General features: G+C 42.9%; 1 long non-coding RNA gene across 1 annotated transcript in view; it reads left to right on the top strand.

Moving 5' to 3' along the window:
- Positions 1–22,850, top strand: part of LOC143164423 (uncharacterized) — a 235,494-nt gene that overhangs the window by 156,178 nt on the left and 56,466 nt on the right. The window contains exon 2 of the long non-coding RNA XR_012996065.1: positions 20,827–20,940. This is a non-coding gene — a long non-coding RNA (uncharacterized LOC143164423). The remainder of the gene's footprint in view (positions 1–20,826; positions 20,941–22,850) is intronic.

Here is a 22,850-nt window from a genome sequence, read left to right as displayed (position 1 = left end):
TGAGAAGAGCAGAGAGAAGCCAGGACTCAGACATGATACAAAGTGTGAGAATCATTTACCTAACCACTGAGACACACTGTGGTTTTAAATACCTAAAGGCATTGAGCTGTCTGCAAGGAACCAGCTGGTGAGACACAAGACCTATGGGAGACCTGCACCCTCTGAAGACCTGGTCCCTCAGATACCCTGTGGCTTCTCAAAAGGCACAGCATGCCAGTGCATGGATATACAAGTCCCTTCCCAGTAGCTCTCTGTCACCTGTACAAAGCTTGTTGCAGCAAAGGAAGCCACTGAATACTCGCTGTGATGAGAACAACACAGAAGGGAAGGCAGAGGGAAATCTGCCTTCAAACTCTTCGATTCTGTTTTGTGCAGCACATCTCTAGTTAAAAGGTGGGTTGTTCTAGTTCATGTTTAGAGATTCAGAATCCTTCTGGGGTCTTTGTTTTAAGGAAGAGGACTCAGAAATTCTGCCCCAGGCTCTGTCTCACCACATTTGGTCCAGAGAGGGATGTTTCCAGAGTAAGCGCCAAGTTCTCTCACCGGAGAGGTAAGTAGGTTGGGCATCCCTGGGCTGGCTGTGAGTAACTGTTAGGGAATCAAACACCAACAGTGAGTAATAGGAGTGCAGTTTTTACAGACAGCCACTCCTACCTTCTGAAGTGATGAACCCTATCAAATAATGTCGATGTTAGGAGGGGGTTGATAGCCTTTAGCAACACACAGGATTGGGCCTAGATCTCAACTCTGGACAGGCGTGTGGGAAAGCAGGCAACACCATAACTTTCCTCCAGAGAGAAACTTTCATAGTTGCACACTAAAAATGTGAATGATTAATTAGTTATTTTACAGTAAATTGTACCACTTGAGTTAATTTTGGTGGGCATTCATGTCCAACTCATCCCTTTCCTGATTCCACACTTGCAAAGTTTTTCCCAGACTAAACCTTCATTTGGAGTTCCCCTGGGAGGTATTGTGGTGGCTCTTTGTTTGCTTGGTCAAAGTGACGAAAATGTAAAAAAAGATCACTATGGAATATGATCTAGAGCCTACCAACACTTAAGTCCAGAAAACCAGTTCCAGCATCCAGCCAGACGTTGATAACTATACAGAATCATAGAATCATTAAGGTTGGAAGAGACCTCTAAGATCATCGAGTCCAACTGTCAACCCAACACCACCATGTCCACTAAACCATGTCCCCAACTGCCGCATCTACACGTCTTTTAAATACCTCCAGGGATGGGGACTCCACCACTTCCCTGGGCAGCCTGTCCCAATGTTTAACCACTCTTTCAGTAAAGACATTTTTCCTCACGTCCAATCTAAACCTCCCCTGGCGCAACTTGAGGCCATTTCCTCTCGTCCTATCGCTTGTTACTTGGGAGAAGAGACCGACCCCCACCTCGCTACAACCTCCTTTCAGGGAGTTGTAGAGAGCGATGAGGTCTCCCCTCAGCCTCCTTTTCTCCAGGCTAAACACCCCCAGTTCCCTCAGCCGCTCCTCATAAGACTTGTTCTCCAGACCCTTCACCAGCCTCGTTGCCCTTCTCTGGACATGCTCCAGCACCTCAACATCCTTCTTGTAGTGAGGGGCCCAAAACTGAACACAGTATTCGAGGTGCGGCCTCACCAGGGCCGAGTACAGGGGCACGATCACTTCCCTACTCCTGCTGGCCACACTAGTTCTGGTACAGGCCAGGATGCCATTGGCCTTCTTGGCCACCTGGGCACACTGCCGGCTCATGTTCAGCCGGCTGTCGACCAGCACCCCCAGGTCCTTTTCCGCCGGGCAGCTTTCCAGCCACTCTTCCCCAAGCCTGTAGCACTGCATGGGGTTGTTGTGGCCGAAGTGCAGGACCCGGCACTTGGCCTTGTTGAACCTCATACAGTTGGCCTGGGCCCACCGATCCAGCCTGTCCAGGTCCCTCTGCAGAGCCTTCCTACCCTCGAGCAGATCAACACTCCCGCCCAACTTGGTGTTGTCTGCAAACTTACTGAGGGTGCACTCGATCCCCTCATCCAGATCATTGATAAAGATATTGAACAAGACCGGCCCCAGTACTGAGCCCTGGGGAACACCGCTCGTGACCGGCCGCCAACTGGATTGAACTCCATTCACCACAACTCTCTGGGCCCGGCCGTCCAGCCAGTGTTTCACCCAGCGCAGAGTACACCTGTCTAAGCCGTGAGCCGCCAGCTTCTCTAGGAGAATGCTGTGGGAGACGGTGTCAAAGGCCTTGCTGAAGTCCAGGTAGACCACATCCACAGCCTTTCCCTCATCCACTAGGCGGGTCACCTGGTCATAGAAGGAGATCAGGTTGGTCAAGCAGGACCCGCCTCTCATGAACCCGTGCTGGCTGGGCCTGATCCCCTGGTTGTCCTGCTCATGCCTTGTGAGCGCCCTCAAGATGAACTGCTCCAGAAGTCTCTAGCACAGAGCCTGGGGGAACACAACTGTTGTCCCTGGGAAAGTTCATTCCAGTGTGAAAGCTTATGGTTAAATCAGTTTCAAAAATGTTCTTGAAAAGTAATTTGCACCCCAGTGATTTGGGAAGAGGTTCAATGTTTGTTACCTAATAAAGATAGCTGGCATTGGAGGGGATGTTATTTTAATTATAACAACATGGTGATGGCATTTTCAGGAAGGGATCCCACAGAGTTCTGACTGCAGACGTTTCTCTACTCACAGCATTTAAACAGCTGCCAAAGGGTTTTCATTAATAGGTTATTTGGATACAGTATATGCAGGCTTATGCTATGCTATCACTGCTTCACAGCCCTTCTTTCACTTTCTTGACTTTCTTGGAAAGATGAGCCAAATAGATTCGGCCAGAGCCAGTGCCTCAGATTAGAAGGCAAGAAAGCAAGTGGTGAGAGACAGACGGTATTGCAGCTCTGTACCAGAGAGCAGGGTGAGAACCGCAGCCCTTGAGATCACCAGCCGCTGTAATCCCACTCCATATGCAGAGCATTTGCATGACAGCTTTCAATGTCTGCACATCTGAGCTGGCTGATGCAGTAAAAGCCCTCCTAAAGTTTGTAATGTAGGGCAGGGACTATGTAATGTAATGTACTTGTAATGTACTGAGGGACTGGGAAACTCCAGCTTCAGTCTTTACATGAAAGCTCTCTAACTGCCCGTTATTTTTGGAAATCACACCATTTGTGTCTTGCTGTCATTTGTTGTGCTGGTGTAACTAATTGCCAGTGACCTTGCTGGCATTTAGAACAGCTGAGGAACTTGCTCAAGGGTGGGAGCTGGGACCCAGCATTCCTCTGCACTGAGCAACGCATAGTATGGCCAGGTCTCATCTCACATGTATCGCCATCCGTGAGGAGTAACTGGGTAGGAATCCTGGAGTCAAACCAGTGCAAGGTGAGAATCAGGCCCAGCTACTCATGCTTGCAAAGTCACTTCTCCTGAGAACGTGCATCTCTTATCATGCTTCCTCAGTGCAGGTTGGGTAAGGGAAGAATTCAGGGAGTACCTGGGGCCTGTCAGAGCTTGCAGCTATTCTCAGCTCAATTCAGCTATGCAATCACATTGCCTAGAAGATTTTGCAAAAGTATTACCATCCCAATCAGATTGTAGTGCTCTATCTTATATATATTAGAGTCTCTAACCAACAAATCTTTATGTGAAAAAAACCTGAAAATAACTCTGTGTAAATCATCATCAATTCTTTTATTATTCATTAAAATAACATTAATCATAAACCTCTTTGGTATTCATGTGGATGTAATATGTAGTTCCAAAGGAATTATGGATTAAAGGGGACTTAAGCTCAGAACACTCAGTTCTCTATGAACATGCTGTGTTCATTATGTTAGATTTAGTGTGAACTATTTTCTTCAGTATTATTAGAAGGGAGTAATGGTTGAGTTTCGCATTTATTTGAAAGTGATTAAAGTAAAATTTTCACCTTGAATAAAACAGCAGCAACATATTAACAATTTTTATCATGCCCACAAAAGAAATCTCTTCTCAAAAGATTGGAAATAATCCTCTGAAATCTACCTGCAGCTGATTATATTAACCCGTGAGAAATACACTTTTCCACCTCTATGGATTTTTTTTTTTTTAAACTTTACACTGTTGAGGTTGTTAATATCTCTGCTGCTCACACGCACCTAGGGGTAATGTTAGGATCACTGCACATTCACTCTTCTGTTTCTGACTTCTGAAGGCCCTACATTAATATTCTAAGACTCATTACTGATGTAAAAACTAACTGGTTTATTGAACATTGCATGTCTGGCCTCATGTCTGCATAGTACTAATTAAAAATCACAAACTTCTTCACCAGCAGGAAGCTTTGTAAAATACGGTGTGGATTTTTTAGAGGATTTAATCCAGTTTCTGTGTACATAAACCAGAGGGCATTTTCCAGGTACAGGTCAAAGTGGACCTTGTTCCTGCCCCTGAACCTACCATGCAGTTGATAGCATTTACTTTCCAAAACACTCACCTTATCTGAAGGGCAGAAAAGTCCTCCAGATGCCTGGAGGTCGGCTCATATTTCACCACTGAGCTTTTCCTGTTTGAATGGAGATTTACATTAAGACCTTTATGAGATAGCATATAGGGCTATATTTTATCAGGCAGTGGATTTCTTTTCATTTCATATTAGCAAAGTGTGTGTAACCCTAATTAAAGAAATTAAAGAAATAAGTTAATCCTAATGTCAACTGGCATAAACCCTGTGAGGAGGAGCGTTTGCATTTACAAAGTACCAGAATGTATTTGCTTGCCTTTGGTCTGTGTCGTCCTTGTTCCTGTGCAGCCTAATCTAAGGTCAGGAGAATCATAGAATAGTTTGGGTTGGAAGGGACCTTTAAAGGTCATCTAGTCCAACCCCCCTGCCATGGGCAGGGACATCTGCAACTAGATCAGGTTGCCCAAAGCCCCATCCAACCTCCTGACCTTGAACACCTTGAAGAGTTGGTTGACTACCCTTGCAAACGCTCAGCTTGTTTGGTGGAGTGTCACAAGATGTTTTGTACTTGTCGGGACACTGCTTAGGCTCCTTGCCTGTCCTTGTCATCCACAGTGAAACTTTTTCTAAGTTCTTCGGGTAACTCTTGAGGTTTTGGGTTTTTTTACTTTTATGAATTCTGAAATGCCAAAACTTCCAGCCACTATTCCTACCATCAGACATTTAAATTCCCTACCACAGCTCTGGATACATGTTCTAACTTAACTTCACATCACTAAAACTAGGTTTTGGGTTTTTTAATTAAAGAAAGAAAAAAAGAAGTCTTTGACAACTACATTATTCAGAAATGGGAATAAATTACAAAAAGTCAGAATTAACTCAAATTAAAGTTCAAAATGATCTCTTCAGCCCGCCTCTGAGCCATGGTCTGGGCTGACAGGATCCCCTTTCAGCCTGGATTTCTCCATGCCAAGCACCTTTCCCACTTCCAGGCCCTCCTGATGGACGCTCTGTGCCGCTCCCAAAAATGATTGCAGCCTGATTCCCCACAGAGGGATTCTTGTAAATACGTGCTGCCTGAGGACGGTAGGCGTTGCTGCATAGGTGCTTACCTACCATTATCACTGTGTATCAGTGACTTTCACTAATTCAGTTAGAAATGTGGTGTGTCATTTTTTCCATCCTCTGCCCTCCTTTGCACAGGCTGTCAGAAGAGAATTGTGCATTCTCTCAGAGAGATTTTGGGTTTGTTCTTTGATACATGATTTTCTTAAGGACAAATCCAGGTCTCAAGTCATGATCCACTCAGCATGTTCTTCGGTAAACTAAAATGGCTTCAGAGGCAGGGAGCACTATAAGCCTGTGGTCTGAAGGTTGGGATTTTTTGCGTGGCTTTTTGAGGGGACAAGTGAGAAGAGAGCTGCCTCCAGGAATGGCTTGGGGCAGGGGGTAGAGCCAGATCAGCCTTAGGGGGAAAACTGGTTGGAGAAAGGGGGAAAACAAATCCCTTTCCCTGCCACGCCATAACACATTGAAGCCTGGATTCTGTAAATATGCTTTTATGTAGAATAAAGATGGCTGTGTAAGGAAAGCTATAGCACTAAAGACCTTCAAACAGTGCCTTCTTTAGTCTGTAGGGAACCTTTATCTGCAGCAGTCACAGCTCTCCTGCTAGAAATCAGCCGCTTTATATCTTTTTGTGTGAAGCATGGTGCAGGGGGGACAGAAGAGTTTTTGCCGGCTCATATGGCACACATCACTGTGCTTCTGAACCTCTCTCAGTTATTAATAATGAATTAGTCTTCACAACACAAATATAAAGAATGGTGGTTAGTAGTGTCACTTTTTGGTTTAAAAAAATGGAAGCAGTGAGAGATGAAGACAGCTGGTCAGGATCGTACTGCACCAGAAATTGGAAACCGAACGTAGGTTTCCTAAGTGCTATGCCAATGCCCTAGCCGGTTTAAAAACTTCACATTTCTTTTATTACTAGCTTGCCCTGAAGAGTTTTTCTTTTTGTCCTATTTCTTTCCCCTTTCTTTCCCTCCTGTCAGTGTAGTACAGAGATCCATGTAAGCACAACTTCGTATTCTACCAAAAAAATTGAAAGGCCTCAGGACACACTGTATTTGCAACATACGATGCCATTTTGCAAGACAAAAGTCATATTGCTGTTACTGAAAATAGTAAGAAAAAACATAATGCCATGGCTTGCAGCAGTCCATGTTGTTCAAACACGCGCGTCTGTCCTTTTCTCATGACTATTAACTGTTCCTTTGTTCCTGGTGTTCCTTCTCTCCTTCGGATCACATGCTGGTCAAAAGCTACTTGCTGTTTTGTGCATCAGAGAAAGAAAATAAATAAAGGAATGGGATTTTTCACTACAGGTTTATGATTGCCTGTAGTGTGGAAGGCTGCCAAAGGGCGCGTTCACATGCTCAAGGACCGGAGTTGCTGGTGCTAGTGCTTGTGTAAGCAACCTGGTAAGCTGGATCAAGAAGCAGTGGGCGAACGCTAACCTTTTTTTTCCAGGTGGAGTAAGAAGATTGGCAACATGAATTTTCAGCTGAATTAGCTCTTTTGATAGCAGTCCAAGAGATAGTCTTGAAGCAACCATCAAATCAGAGCAGCTAATGCTGCTTTGCTGTTACATAGCTTGTTCGTAGACCCAGGAGCACTGTTGTGCTCTGAGGGGAATCTTCAGTGGCTGTGTTCCGTCACAGGTTTTTAGTCATGTGTTTCTATCACCCGCTCATATATATAATAGGTGGGGAGGGAAAAGTGCCCAGATACCTTTGATATTCAGCCAGGATAAATTGGAGTAATGTTCAGGCTGTTCTACAGTGTCCTAAACAGAGCAGCAGCAGAGCCGAAGCAGTGAGATGTAACCTGTCTGTACCTACCCTGAAGTGTACCCCAATTTATGCCCTGAGGAGCTTTGCTGTTCCTGGAAGGTTTGGGATGGGGTTTCTTCTGAAGTAACAAAAAAGGATGACATGCCCGACACTTCCTCTACGCAGCCCTCTGCTTTGCTCCAAACACTGCCACCTTTTAAGTGCTCCTCACTGTTACTAGTAGCAGATGTGTTTAAAACTAAAGTGAGAAACTCTCCTTTCAGCCTTTAACCAGGGTGCTGTATCTGTGCTCTGATTATCAGGAGAGGAAAAAATACACTGACCGAGTGAGAAAGCTGTTAGAGCCAGAGAATCCCAAAACGTTAAGAAAAAAGCTTCCTTGATGAAGAATTTTTACTGGACATGGTGGGAATTTGCCATAGGGAAAAGTAAATCTTGTGAGTAATTGGGCTGTGAGTGGGAGGAGGGGAAGAGCTGGATTCCAGCCGGCGGCTCCCACCTGGGGCTGCTGCTCTGTAACCCCTTCGCACCTATTGAGTTCAACGGCACAAGAGGGTGGCCAGTGCCTTGCAGTGAAAGGTCTGTAATGAATAAACATCTTCATTTTAAATCACTGTAGGCTCCTGATTTTGCATTTCATTTCCAAACACAGTTATCCAATTTTCAATTTAGGCCCTCTGAAGTGTAGAAAAATAGAAGTAAACTGCAGAAGAGGGGGAGAAAAAAACTTTAAAAATTCTTACAATGATGCACAAAGAGAGAGAGAGAAAATGACCTTTGGTTGGGTATCCAACAGTGCAAAGAAATTCTAAAGTAGTTTACTTTGAAGTACATTTCAGTCAGAGGGATTTTCTAGCAGTAAAATCGGGCACTTAGCAGGGATTGCATATAATTTCCACTCTATGCCAGTATAAAGCTTCAAACATAATGATTTTTTTTCCATTCAGCACCAATAACTAAAGCTCTTGGTCATTAATAATGACTCATTCTTCACATGCACTATTTCAACTACATTTGTCATCTACTTACTAGCCTTTAAAAGAACTTAACCTGACTCTTCCTTTTGCCTTGTCTTTCAGTTTCTGAGTAATTTTCTCTACAATTGACACACCTTAGAATTTGACATTTACGTAGCACAGTGTACCTTATGTTAGAAGTGCTTTTAGATTGCATTTGTCTTAATTTTTGGTGTTACTATTATATACTACTACATTTTACTACATTGTTTAGTTTAATCCTCCCATAAGAATATCAGGTCAGGAATGGTAGGGGGTTGGGAGCGGGGAGGGGGAGGAGGTTGGTATGGTATCTCCAGCACCAGAATTTCCTGCCAGGTGCAAGGTGGAATAATTCCCCTAGAAGGCAGCCAACCTGCCAGAAAGGCTCTTTGGACACTAACGTGTTTTACCAGAAAATCTGTAGTTGGCATCTGTAAAATGATCTAGTTTAATATCCAGTTGAGGCAGCCAAGTAGAAGCTGGTGGCATCCAGTCATCAATGAGGAGTGAAAGCATCTTTCTCAGTACGTGAAATCCAGCAATCTGAACAATTAGCAGCAATGCCTGTTGTGGTTTTCCTTGCTTTGTTAACAACCTTGGTATAACAGGAGATAAATGCTGTTTCAGCTTGTTGTGGTTTAACCCCAGCCAGCAACTCAGCCCCACCCAGCCGCTCGCTCACTCCCCCCTGGTGGGATGGGGGAGAGAATCAGAAAAGTGAGAAAACTCGTGGGCTGAGATAAAGACAGTGTAATAGGTAAAGCAAAAGCCGCGCACGCAAGCAAAGCAAAACAAGGAATTCATTCACCACTTCCCATCGGCAGGCAGGTGTTCAGCCATCTCAGGAAAGCAGGGCTCCATCACGCGTAACGGTGACTTGGGAAGACAAACGCCATCACCCCAAACATCCCCCCCTTCCTTCTTCTTCCCCCAGCTTTACATGCTGAGCATGATGCCATATGGTGTGGAATATCCCTTTGGTCAGTTGGGGTCAGCTGTCCTGGCTGTGTCCCCTCCCAGCTTCTTGTGCCCCCCCAGCCTGCTCGCTGGTGGGGTGGGGTGAGAGGCAGAAAAGGCCTTGACCCTGTGTCAGCACTGCTCAGCAATAACTAAAACATCCCTGTGTTATCAACACTGTTTTGGTCACAAATCCAAAGCATAGAACCATACAAGCTGCTATGAAGAAAATTCACTCTATCCCAGCCAAAACCAGCACACAGATCATACCCTTCCTTACATTTACGATATGGCTGAAGACCAGGTGAAGAGTGACAAGGTTAGCCCTTGTGCCTGTGTTCTACACACATCTGTAGGAACTGTCATATCAGAAAAGTCCAGCTGTGCAATTTAATCTGCTGTTGTGTCCTCAAAAATGGCAAAGTCCTCTGGTCTAAACAGCAGTTGCAAACCTATTCCGTACAAGAAAAAATATTTCTAGTTAGAAACTTTGTCTATGATTAACATAAATTCTGTGGGTATTCATATTATTTTATGTTTTAGCCTGAGAAATGCTTTCTGTTTTACCAATTACAAAATCCTGCATTCCAGTCGTGCGGCCGTCACAGTAACCGTAAGCAACACTAATGAGGGAAGCGAGCCTTGCTCCCACCAAAATCACTGTAAGTTTTGTCAGTGACCTTCATGTCAGAAAGAGCTGGCCCTTTTACAGAATTCAAAAATAAACCAAAACTGTAAAAAACATAATATTTTCTTAAGGGAGTCATCCTTTTGTGTTTTCTTTCAGTGCCTGAAGTGCATTTTGTAGAAAGGTTACTAACCTGCAACAGATGAAAGTTAAAAGAACACAGTTAGAAGGCAAAGTAAAAGGTAGTCATGAACATATATTTGGTAGAATTATTTTTAGAAATGAGATATAAAAATATGGAAAAGATAGGCAACCAGTGCAAACCAACATGCCATAAATTGGAAGAACTTCATAATCAAATACTTATGGCTCTCTTTGCAGTGTTTGAAAAATTAAATTATTAAAAGCAAATATTGTGGCAAATAGGCTCCCATCAATCTCAATAAAAGTTACATTTCACTATCACTGTCACATTATTACTTTTTTGCTTTCAGTCTTTTAAGATTGAAGAGAACAGTAACAAACTCCAATAACAAATCAAAGCTTTTCAATGTAATTTACTTGGTGAGTAATTTCTAATTGATTCAGACTGATGGGGCTGCATAGTTTGATGTATTGCCGAAGCGAGAGATACTTTGGATGAAGTGAATTTATAAGCACCTCTTCTCCAAAGAAAAATGGCTGCTATATTTCATTTTGTCATTTTTAGCTGTAGCAATGTTCTTGTATACCTACCCGTGTGGACTCTTAAGAAAAGAAAAACCCAAACCAGCATGTACACCTGTCAGGAACCCCGCTCCTTTCCCGCAGTGGAGGGGGGAGCCAGCTCCCGTGCTGGATCTCAAGCGTGGGGAGTCGGACACAATGTGTATTTACCCCATACCGGCAGCCTGGTGTGCGTGTGCCGCTCGCTCCTTTTCTCTCTCTTTTTTGAAAGCGTAGTTGCTTAGCAACATAATTTAGTCACCTGCAGGTCAGGGTTCAGATCTTGTTAATGTCATTGTGAATTAGAAGGAGGAAATGACTTTGGGGGTTTTACAGCTTCTTTGTGACATTGCTGTTAACCAAGAGGTTTGTATCTTATTTGGTGGAAAACCTTCAGTGACTGCTTGTTTTTTATGTGATTATTTGCATGTGTATTCTGCAATATTTCTAAAGTGAAGAGGGGAAAGGGGAATATGACAGAAGGTATGTTATTTGATATACACGTTGTAGATGTTAAAGGTCAGAAGCAGTGTTTTGCACCCAGTGACAAATTGCTTCATTTTAGGGCAAATTAAACTCCAGACTTTGGAAAGAATTGTTCCCATGTCAGTCCCGCTCTGTCCTCTTGTCTTTCCCCCCAGCACATTCAGGGAGGCTTTCAGGAGAGCAGAAGCAAGTTCCCCGCCACACGCACCTGACACTTTATTTCCCACAGCAGAAATCCCTGAAGGCTGGTGCCTCAGGGGAGCAATCTAAATTTAGCAACTATAAAACTCATCTTGAATTTTTGCTCCCTACACTTGCAACCTCTCGGATAGCGTCTGATTCTGCCTGCTTCAGCCTGGTGTAATAATAGCTTCAGTCTTCCCCTGGCACCCTGCTCTGGTCAGATGGAGAGGCTTCCCAAGACCGCTTGCTCAGTTTACTGTGGAGGATCCCAGGCATCCTACCTGGTGCAGTCCCAAATGCTGAGAGTCTTGCAAAGCCGCTCAGGCTTGGAGAAGTGTATGCTTTCTAACCTGCCCGGGCGCCTCTGGGGATGCCGCACACCCATCAGACCTGTTCAGCTCATCACGCAGAGGCAGGAGGATGGGGCCGTACTGCAAGGTTCGGGATCTGCAGAGGCTCGGGAAAGCAAATGGGATTTTGGCATGTTCTGGGTGCGAAGGAAAGGCTTTGCCGTTTTGATAGAAATATTTGTGTAGAGCTGTCAGAAGGGTTTTTCCACTTCATTGGCCTAACCAGTTGAAAGGAAAGCATGCATACATCCATGTGTACATATATGTATATCCCGTGTGTGGGTGTTCTTATTATTACGGGTGAAGATACAAATTTGATCCGAACCGCCACAATTTGGTCCAAAATTAAATATTTCATTTCATTTTCAGGATGCTAAACACTTTCTATTACCATTTTTAAATAAGGTATTCAAATCATAAGTAGAAGTCTCACTGAAAAATAAAAAGTCATAACATTTTCCTTGGAAAATAACAGAATTAAATATTTCGCATGTACTGGAAACATTTCTTCATTGTTTAGAGCCAAAACAGTTTTATCAAATTCAATCTGAATTAATGGGTGGTTACGATCCTCCTAAAATAGCATTTCTTGGCAAACTTATTATTCACCAATTTTTTTAGCCAAAGTTTGCATTTGATTTCCTGATCAAATTTGTATGCATTGCTCTTGTCTCTACGGTTTGAAATCCTGTGATAATGGCTCTGTCCCACTGAGGTTTTCACATACGCCTTGTTTCACATGGGCTTTGTGCCTCAATTGTAGGCTGTGTGATAAGCTGCAGTTGTGTTCACTGTTCACAAACACTAGTAATCCCAGGATCATTTGCATGGGTGATTTGTGGCCTGGAGTTCATTAATCTTTTGCTGTGACTGTTCATTATTTGTGCTATGTGACTGGTCAGCTAAGACATATGGGGCCAGATTGCCAGCTGCTGAAAATCAGCGTGGCTCCGCTGATGGATGGAGGCAGGCTGGTTTCTGTCTGTGACGGATTGGATCCTGGAACAGAGCGGCTTCCTGCTTGTTTGCCGGGCTTTGAGGCAGGCTACGCTAGTTTTTGTAATGTATGAGCTTCTATGCAGGTGAAATCCACCTGTGAAACAAGCTGCCTTCTGATACCTTGCTTATGTAAACATTTGGGATCTTGTAAAAAAACCCAATGTGAGCAGGTGTTTGCAAACAGGAGTTAAAAGGGCAACCAATAAATAGCTGAACTGAAAAACTTACTTAGAAAATTTTTTATTTTTGTTCAGGTGACTCCCCAAATGTAAAACCAATCATTGCTTAGGTGGCTGTTTTACTATTTCAGCTGAGATGCAGACCATATTCTTGACTGCACTTCCTGCAAAAGCTGCAGGAGTGACAACAATATTATGCAGCAGTTGTCCTAACACGTAAAACCTGAGTGATACTATAAAGCATTATTTACAGGGACTGATACAACAAGCATCAGTGATTCAGGGTAAAGCTTTTTAAAAACCGATGCTGGCAAAGGCCCAGTGCCATACTGCCAGTTTGTAGTGAGCTTTGCAGAGGGGAGTCCAAATCACTGGCAAAAGGGAACTTTACCAACTTTTCTGTGTTTTCATTCAGAACTGGGTGGGCAGGAGCAGCTATGTAAAGCAAAAATGTATTGTGGGTCTACCTTCATATGAATTAGCTCTAGAAAGATTTCAGATTCATTGCCTAACTCAGGCCCTTACAAAGTTGTTGGCATGTGAGACATAAATCACTCATGCAACAGGGCATCTACCATCAGGGGTGCTAATTGAGGCTAATGTTGCAGTGGGTAGCTGGTGAGATAGCGGAATGGCAATTAAAACTGAGAGGAGAGGGAATATTTCCTCTTTCCTTCCTTCTGGGTAGCATTGGCATTACAATTTTAGGCTGATACCTGGATTTCTCAACCTCTACCTGTATTGTGCCAATCTCCAGCAGCACCTTTAATGTATGACAGACACCAATGAACGTAAGACCACCATTAACCCATGATAGGGGTCATAAATTTAGAAGACTGTGGAGGTGGAAGGTTTGTATTGTTATTGATTGTTCCCCATCTCTCTTTACCTCTTCCCCTAACATTTGACAGGGAGATTATAGCCAATAATAATACTTGGCAGTTATGGGAGGTGAAACTTTGAAAACTTTTGGAAACTTTTAATCCACAGATCTCAAAATGCTTTCTAGACATTGACTGTCACGACTGGTTTGCTGGTTAAGTATAAGGCCAGGGAAAAGGGAAGTTACACAGTTTGCCAAATGATATGTGGAAAATCAGTAGCAGAGCTCAAAGTAGAAGCCAGAAGTCTTTCCTCCACTCCTCTGCTCCTTCTCCAGACAGTACGTGCTGCTCTTTGGTCTCATTTTCAGAACAGTCAGGTGCCTAGTAGTGATTAGCTAAAACTCAGTACCCTGATAACTCCTAATAAAAGCAAAGCCAATTGACACACACAACAGTAGAGTGAGGAGTACATCAGAAAAAAAATCACACTGAACATCTAAATATTTTGGTTTTAATCATGAAGTTTCACATTTCCCAGCCACTAGAGATTTGGGGGTTCAAATGAAACAAATGGAGTATAGATTTTAAAAAGGCTTCATATATTGTTTTATCTATCATGTATTGTCTCAAAGACATCCAAACCTACTAGCAACCCAGCTCTGTGAGACCGACATGTTTAATGTTGGTGGCTAGGGACAGGTTTTGTATGAGGGTGAAAGTCCCTGGGTTTTGTTTTCTATGTGTGCCTAGTGCTCCAGGGCACCCAGAGTTAATGAAACCACATAAAAATGAAATTGTTAAAAACAAACTTCTCTGTAGGCAAAGTTTCTTTTATTTTTCTTTGTAAAGTTTGGAGAAGATGTACCAGTTTTGTTTTGTTTTGTGTTTTCCTTAAAAAGAGAACCAACAGGGCTTGAAAGGAAGTGGATCTGTAGAGCTGTCAGCAGAATCTGTAAAAGAGACTCTCTGGGAATCCCATCCACCGCTCCGCTTGCAAGCAAAAAGACATGGAAAATAACACATCAAAACTAGATTTCTTAAATATTTTATACATAACGTCCAATGTTCCAGCTTTCACAAGAATGCCAGACAGCTGTACTTCCTTTAGTGTTTTATACATGATACTTTAAAAACATATGAAATAAGTTTATACCTTATATCGGCTACCTATAGCAAACTGTCTTACAATCAGCGCCATATGTAGTTCTGTGGCATACACTTTCTTAAAGGTATAGGCAATGTAAAGCTGGACCCTCTGCCTCCTAAAGTACCTGTTCTTTAGCTTATACAAGGCAGTGCTGTTCTTGAGTTTATGTTTAGGACTGTGATATGTTCCAGTGGCAAAACTACAGTCAGGTCTCAGATGAGTCTGTGATTTACAAGAACTGATTGACCAAACAAATATCCTAAGCCTTCAGGAGGCACAGTAGATTGAAAATGAATTTGAAGTAAGGTTAATGACTTGGCAAAAATATAAATGTCACCTAGGAAGTCCGGCATCATGCTTCTACTGTAATCATAAGTCCATAGTGATTGTACATGTGAATGGGTGAAGTTAAATACAGGTTTGAAATATGGGATTCCTTATTCAGGAACTGGTATAGAACAGAAAAACATAACTCTATATTTTAGTGAATTTGGCAGTGTAAATCTAGATTAAATCTTTCTATATTTCTTAATTAACTGCAAGGTTGCTTTATGCAGACACAGTTTGATGTACATATTTGTGTGTGATTGGCACAGAGATCAACCATGTCAAGTTTAAGTAAACACGAGCATACAAACTCAAACAACGAGCTGTTTGCCTAGCAAGGCAGCATAACTCTTGCAAACAGAAAGTCACTTCTTCGTCTTCACTTAGAAAACCTTGTTTTCTTAGTGTCTTCCTGCACTAGGAGCCCTGCAGACTCAGGTCTTTAAAGTGCACTAAACAATTCTGTATGGATGCAATCAAGTGTATTGTGAAGTACCTCGGTTTTACTTACTGGTATAAAGACACCTGCAAGGTAAGGCTTTTGAGATCCGGCTGCCTCAGTCAAAAAACAAACTATTGCAATTGTTACTCAGTTAGTAGACCAGGAGATCTGCTCTAGAGCAAACCTTGACCTTCTTATTTCCATTATTTGAATTAATGTAATGTTTCTGACAGATGCTGGAGAGACAGCAATGTAGCTCAAAGCCCATTACCCATCCCATAGCCAGTATAATTGAATTAAAGTTGTTATTTCCTTTTCTCGTTATAAAATCTTGGGGTGTGTTGGTCAGTGTATTCACAAATGTGACTGTGAAATACTCTTCTTTCCTGAAGAAGGTACAACATGTAAGATCTGATTTCTAAGATTCCCTCCCATGCGTAGGACAGGAGGGGGTGAGGGTGGGAGAGCTGCCTGCAAGCTGCCTTCACTCTGTCTGCATTTCAGGCCTGTGCAAGGGGACCTGTGTAGCCTCTGGGTGACTCGGAGCAACCTCACAGGCCACAGGAGACAAAGGAAACACCAGAGAGCAGCAGCAGTGGGGTTAAGGTGGTAATTTTCCTTGTACTTGTGCCTAGACCACAGTAGCTACTTGGAGCAAGCAAGAACTGGCAACAGCTTTCAGTCACTGAAAGCTTAGATAAGATCCAAACTCGTGAACTACAGAAGAACTGAATCATAGAATAGAATCATAGAATTGTTTAGGTCAGAAAAGACCTTTAAGATCATCAAGTTCAACCGTTAACCTAGCACTGCCAAGTCCACCACTAAACCATGTCCCTAAGCGCCACATCTACACGTCTTTTGAATACCTTCAGGGATGGAGACTCCACCACTTCCCTGGGCAGCCTGTTCCAATGCTTGACAACCCTTTTGGTGAAGAAATTTTTCCTCACGTCCAATCTAAACCTCCCCTGGCACAACTTGAGGCCATTTCCTCTCGTCCTATCACTTGTTACTTGGGAGAAGAGACCGACCCCACCTCGCTACAACCTCCTGTCAGGGAGTTGTAGAGAGCGATGAGGTCTCCCCTCAGCCTCCTTTTCTCCAGGCTAAACAACCCCAGTTCCCTCAGCCGCTCCTCATCAGACTTGTGCTCCAGACCCCTCACCAGCCTCGTTGCCCTTCTCTGGACACGCTCCAGCACCTCAACGTCCTTCTTGTAGTGAGGGGCCCAAAACTGAACACAGTATTCGAGGTGCGGCCTCACCAGTGCCGAGTACAGGGGCACGATCACTTCCCTACTCCTGCTGGCCACACTAGTTCTGGTACAGGCCAGGATGCCATTGGCCTTCTTGGCCGCCTGGGCACACTGCCGGCTCATGTTCAGCCGGCTGTCGACCAGCACCCCCAGGTCCTTTTCCACCAGGCAGCTTTCCAGCCACTCTTCCCCAAGCCTGTAGCGCTGCATGGGGTTGTTGTGGCCGAAGTGCAGGACCCAGCACTTGTCCTTGTTGAACCTCATACAGTTGGCCTGGGCCCATCGATCCAGCCTGTCCAGGTCCCTCTGCAGAGCCTTCCTACCCTCGAGCAGATCAACGCTCCCGCCCAACTTGGTGTTGTCTGCAAACTGACTGAGGGTGCACTCGATCCCCTCATCCACTTCATTGGTAAAGATATTAAACAGAATTGGCCCCAATACTGAGCCCTGGGGAACACCACCTGTGACCGGCCACCAACTGGATTTAACTCTGAATGATGCAGGAAGTGTTAAAAAAGGTGCAAAGAGTTTCCTGCCAAACACCTTTAATCATTCCATACTCTCTTTTCTCACTAAAACTGTTTTCATACAGTCTCTGACACCGTCGGTTGTGAGCCCATCTGGGTATTTCTGTGGACAGACATCACAGCTCCACACAGCACAGAAGACAGAACGTGACTCACCTTGAAATAGAATCTTAAAAACAGAATCTCTGTGAAAGTGTTTTGTCCTGTCCAGGTTGTGGCAGACTGCGACAGAAGATGATCACTGCTGTCTGGAGCTGGTCTGCTGTGGAAGAATGGAAGAGATGAGTGTCTGCAGTATTTTCTGCTGGCTTTGGATGGATTTTCTACCTGGACTTCTTTGTGTCTTACTTCCAAGTCTGCCCATACATCCCTTTGGAGAATGGCTCGCAGGAGTAGAGCAGCCAGAAGGGAGGTGAAGGATCACTGTCTGCTGAAGCTCTTTTAGCTTTCTTTCCAAAACTCCCAGGGAGGCAAGGGGGGAGGTGATGTGGAATCAAAAGCAAAAATGGAGGAGCATTTGCAGGGGTGATTTTTTTTTAAGATGAATTGTTTGGTTAGAGATATTTCTTTCTTTGTTCTCTAAAACCCAGCTGCTGAACTGAAATCTAAATGTACCTGGTCAGTGCAGGGCATTGCAAACCTGCAGTCCAAATGTCCCAGCCATTTCTTCCTTGTCTTTTCTTAGCCTATCCAGAGCAGGAATACTTCCCACAAACAAGTACACCCTTGCCAGCCTCTCACACACAGGCACTTTCAAACCTCTTTATAGATTTAAGAACACAGCGTCCAAGAGCTTTAAGACACTGTTGCTTCAGAAAGAAGGGAAAGCTGCCATCTGTCTCTCCCTTGCTTCTCACTCCAAATGGCAGGAGAATACTTTTTTCTGACCCAGCTTTTCCCATCTTTTACCCCCTAAAGCATCAGTTAGAATTAAATGTCAGTGTGTTATTCACATGGGAAAAATAAGATAATTTATTTACATGCCTGTATAGTGGAACAGTATGTTAGAGAAGGTAGCTAACCAAAGGAGGACAGTTCATGGCTCTGAAAGAATACACTGCTTATTTAAGCATTAAAAGGAAGTAAAAAAAAAAAAAAAAAAAAAAATCTGCATTCCCCTTTATGTGTAGCTTTGAGAAGGTGGAGTATTTTATGCTTAAGAATCCTTTTGTCAGCTGGCTGGCAATGTGTTAAAGATGCTTAAATGCAGGAGAGCAGAGCTGTGGTGACTTTTCCCCTAATCAAACAGCATGGCAGGGAGAAAAGCACAGATGTAATTCTGGGGCTTTGAAATCAACAGAGCTGTGACAACAGAGACTGCAGTTTCACCTGTAGCTGAGAGCAAGACAAACAGTGTGCTGTATTCAGTGTGTCTCCCTTTTAAAAAATTGTTATCGCAACAGTCTAAAAGTAACACAGCCAAATGTAGGTACTGCATCTTGGTGTGTTCCTAGAGAAGAGGGGATCATATTAATTTTTTATTTTTTTAAATAAGAGACTCCTGTAGTTACACAATGAAGTCTTTAATTACTGTGAAAATCAAGTACCTATACAGAATAGCTTGGATTTCCCAGTGGACCAAGAGAGGGTGAATTTAAGATGGAAAACAGCTGAGTTTGGCTCATAGTCTCTGTCATGGGGTCTTTTTCTGTTTTTTACAACTGTGCCAATGGCTTCTCTGGTTGTAAGAGCTGTCTTTGGGGGAATTCTTGCCTGTGGTGTCAGAGAGAACCACACCCAAGCCTTTAGAAATTCCCCTCCCCAAGCTTTACCCTCTAAACTTTAAAACCTGCCCTTTAAAAATGAAATCTTTAAAACCTGAAGGTGGGCTGGGGGGAAGATAAAGGGACAAAGAAAGACTCTTCTGAAATGTGCCTCCTTTGAAGTAGCAATAGAGGTAATTGGATGGATGAGAATTATCTTTCAATTCAGGATCTTTACTTTGATGAGTTTGAATTTAATATAAAAAAGCAGTATACTTGGGTTTGCTGAGAGATGCCAGTATTCTCTTGGTGCATGGAAAGGACAGGAATTTTTCTTTTCATACATCATTTACAAGTAACTGCAATGACTCCACAAAGTCAGTACAACTCCCTAACACAAAGCAGAAAAATGTACAAAGGAAAGAAAAGGATATTTTGTTGCTGGTTTTTAAATAGAAGTTCTCTGTAGGCAGAGTTCAGCTGCATTGGGATGGAATCAAAGGGCCAATAAGGAGGAAATTTTTTCACCTTCTGGAATCTGGATGTCTGGCTTTTGTGTCAATTATCAGTACTCTTTTATTTACTGAACAATGCTTCATATGAAGATAGCAAGGTAATTTGATATTTGCTTATGAAAAGCCCATTTCTAAAGCAGTGGTAGTGGAATTTTCAGCAGTTTTCACAGGGACTGTTTGCCAGAACTTCAAAGAAAACTGTTCTTGAACAAACAACCATTTGGAATAGACCTGTGTTTTCTACAACCTGGGGAGAGGAAATTTTCACTGAGCGCTGAAAATTAGTGAAGCAAAGCTTCAGACCTTTTGTGCACGGCCCAAGCACCATAGCTTTCTCCTTATACCCCCTTCTCACATGCAAGAGCCACATTTTCCTCTAGCAGCCAGCCTCAAAGCACTGTCATTACTGTAGCTCAGAAATTATTTTCAGATCAGGCTGAAAGCCAGTCTTCCCACCCATCCTCACTATTTATTTGCTGGAGTGATGACAGGTCCAGCCAGTTACGGAGTAAAAATTTAGTTATTCCTTCCATGTGAGACAACATGCATAAGCACAATTTCCTGCTGTGTGGGAAGGCTCCTGTTCCTGTCCCAAACGTCTCTATTATCCCTTTTGATTATGGCATTCCATGTAGACAAGAAGGCAGATGAGATATCCTCGCATCTTTCCCAAAAGTGCCCTAAGCTTGATGCTTCATGATTGAGAGATATCAGTGAGCAGAGCTTTGTCCCTACAGCTGAGGCAATGGGCCAAGCAGATATGTGGAGTTTTGAGAGGGACCAGTCACAGAGACTGAGCAAGGGAGAGATAAGAGGTATCATGTAGAAGAGAGAATAAAAGGAGAATGAGGCAGGCAAAACCCTACATGCAACAGAGCAGAGAAGGGTTTAGAAAAAATCCTTTGTGCTTGTTAAGATTTTTGTAAATCCCTGTCTGCTGGAACATGGGCTCGTCCTTCAGAGAGCAAAATTGCTGGCAGAGAAAGAAGTGGTTAGAAAATTACCTTCTTACATTAATTCCCTAGATAGAAAGAAATTTACTTGTAAAGGTATGTTTTTTAAGGTCTTCTTATAGGTCTTATCAACTACAGCTCTATCTACAAGATTGTGGAAACTGCAAGGGTTTTTTTTACACTGTACCTCTGAGGTTCATTGTCAAGTGCCCACAAAGAGCTTAAAAACCATGTATCCATCTTTCACCAGCATGACAGACCCTGTTGCTATTCTGTTGTCCTCAAGATACTCCTGTCTTAGAAAAACTGGATCTCTTCTAAGAAAGTGTTGTTTTCCTTTTCTTTATGCAGCTGAGCGAGATGGAGCGATAGCACACCATGTGACACAGATCACAAAGTGGGTGAGTCCTCCCTTTCCTGCCTCTGCCCCTGGATACCTCTCCTATTTCACTACTACATTGTCACGTAAGTATTAATCAAGATTGTGTGTGATGTTCACATATGAGCTGATTATGCAACCGACATTAATGATCATTATAAAAATCAGTCTGGCTCTGGCAGTCAAGTGGTGCTAAGCTGTCTGTCATGGACTGAATTCAAGGTCACACAATTTCTGTTCTGAATATCTGAAAAACTTGAGGCTGTCTCTCCTAAAACCTTAACTTTGCACACCACTAATCTTGGAACAAGCTGCTCAGGCAACCTCGTCACTGTAGTTTTCCAGATTTTCTGATTTCATCTTACTTAAAGCTTTATTTCTGCAGCCCATCACTTTTAGCCATCAGTATGTAGTATATCTAAGCTTCCTGCATATCAAAAAGGATATGCACAGAGATAAATTGCCAAGGAAAGGTATGTTCAAGGGGCACACTTTAAAAGGCATTTAGATGGAGGGGCACACTGAGGGAAGAAATGATCAGAGGAATTACAAACTGACACATGTTTTGGAATTCTTGGTCTTTAAAATCTGCCCCAAGCTTCTTAATTATGGAACAGGTCCACAAGGAAAACCATAACCTATTTCCCTTTGTTCAACTCTTTCTGGTTGGAAGGATTTATTAAGCCAATGTCAATATTCTTCCCATCAATTTTGGAATGTCTCACTCTTTGTTGAAACAAGCTATTAGCAGCAATAAAAAGACACAGGACTAGAATAATTTGTCTAGAGTTCTCTTGTGTGAAATATTCGCAATAGTGTGAAGAAGCCAGTAAGTAATATTATACTCATGGCTTACTTTGGTTCACAGGTGGCAGCAAAATCAATTAACTACTTCTATCTGTAGGAATTTATTGACTTCCACCCATTTTAGAAAGAAATGTGACTTTCAGTTGGTAAAGTTACAAAATGCTTGTCTCATGCTGTGCAGTTTTGTGATGTGCTGCAAGACATTCTTTCTGTGCCATCCACCCTGGTTCTGGGGCAATGTGCTTCATCTGGTTGTTCTTTCCCAGCAGGCAGAAGCTCCGCCAGTACTGAAAATCTTCCTTACTTGAGTGAGCTGCTAATCTGTGTTCTCATTTGAAGTTTCTCAAACTACTGGTTAGCAACGCTACTTACCTCTAATTACTTTTCACAAAACTAGAGTCAGCAAAATTTGCAGTGACTAGTATGAATCTCATAATACCGTGAGCAGTGGGAAAGTGTGTTTTTGCAGATAAGGCACCCCACACTACTCATTTAACTCAGTATGATCCCCACATTATGAACCTGGCACCGTACCAGAGAAGGATATGGGAGAATGAGGCCAAGCTATTATAGCAGGTAGATCAGTATACATAAATTCAGGCAATCATTTAATGGGAACTCAGCTAAACAAGATGTCCCTCACCTGTTGTTCCTTTATAGATGTTTATGTTACTAATTAAGCTGTGGGTTTAGGTCTGCGAAGTCAGGAGGCTCTTCCACCTGCTGATATCAAAATATCTGACTGTTTGCTGATACTTTAAATAAAAGCAGGTAGGAGAGCTGGCTGTAGTAATTGACTGGTTGCCCGCAAGAGTTATTTCAGGGTGAATGCTGGAGAGGCTGGACTGGCCTAGAAATTTAGAAAGAAATGTTGATTTTTCCAGAGGTTGCCAATTGGAATGTTTTCCTGAGAAGTCTTAGCATTTGGTAGTGTTCCTCACTCTAGGTGTAGTATGTACTAAGCCTACATCTGGGTTTTCATAAGGGAGCAGATTGTGTGTGTCTCTCTTGTATAGTCTAATTAAAATAACTTGCATACATATGTCAATGCTCCCACTGAGTCTTATGGTATTTAGTTAACTGGTTTTCATTTTGTTGAATGTAGGCTGGGACAGGTTTGTGTTTCTAAGCTTTTGTGGTTGACAAAGTTTTAATTGAATATATTATGATTGTTGTATTTAGGTAATTA

The sequence above is a fragment of the Aptenodytes patagonicus genome, chromosome 9 (genome assembly GCF_965638725.1).
Source record: "Aptenodytes patagonicus chromosome 9, bAptPat1.pri.cur, whole genome shotgun sequence".
Taxonomy (NCBI): domain Eukaryota; kingdom Metazoa; phylum Chordata; class Aves; order Sphenisciformes; family Spheniscidae; genus Aptenodytes; species Aptenodytes patagonicus.
This window is presented reverse-complemented; position numbering and strand designations above follow the sequence as displayed.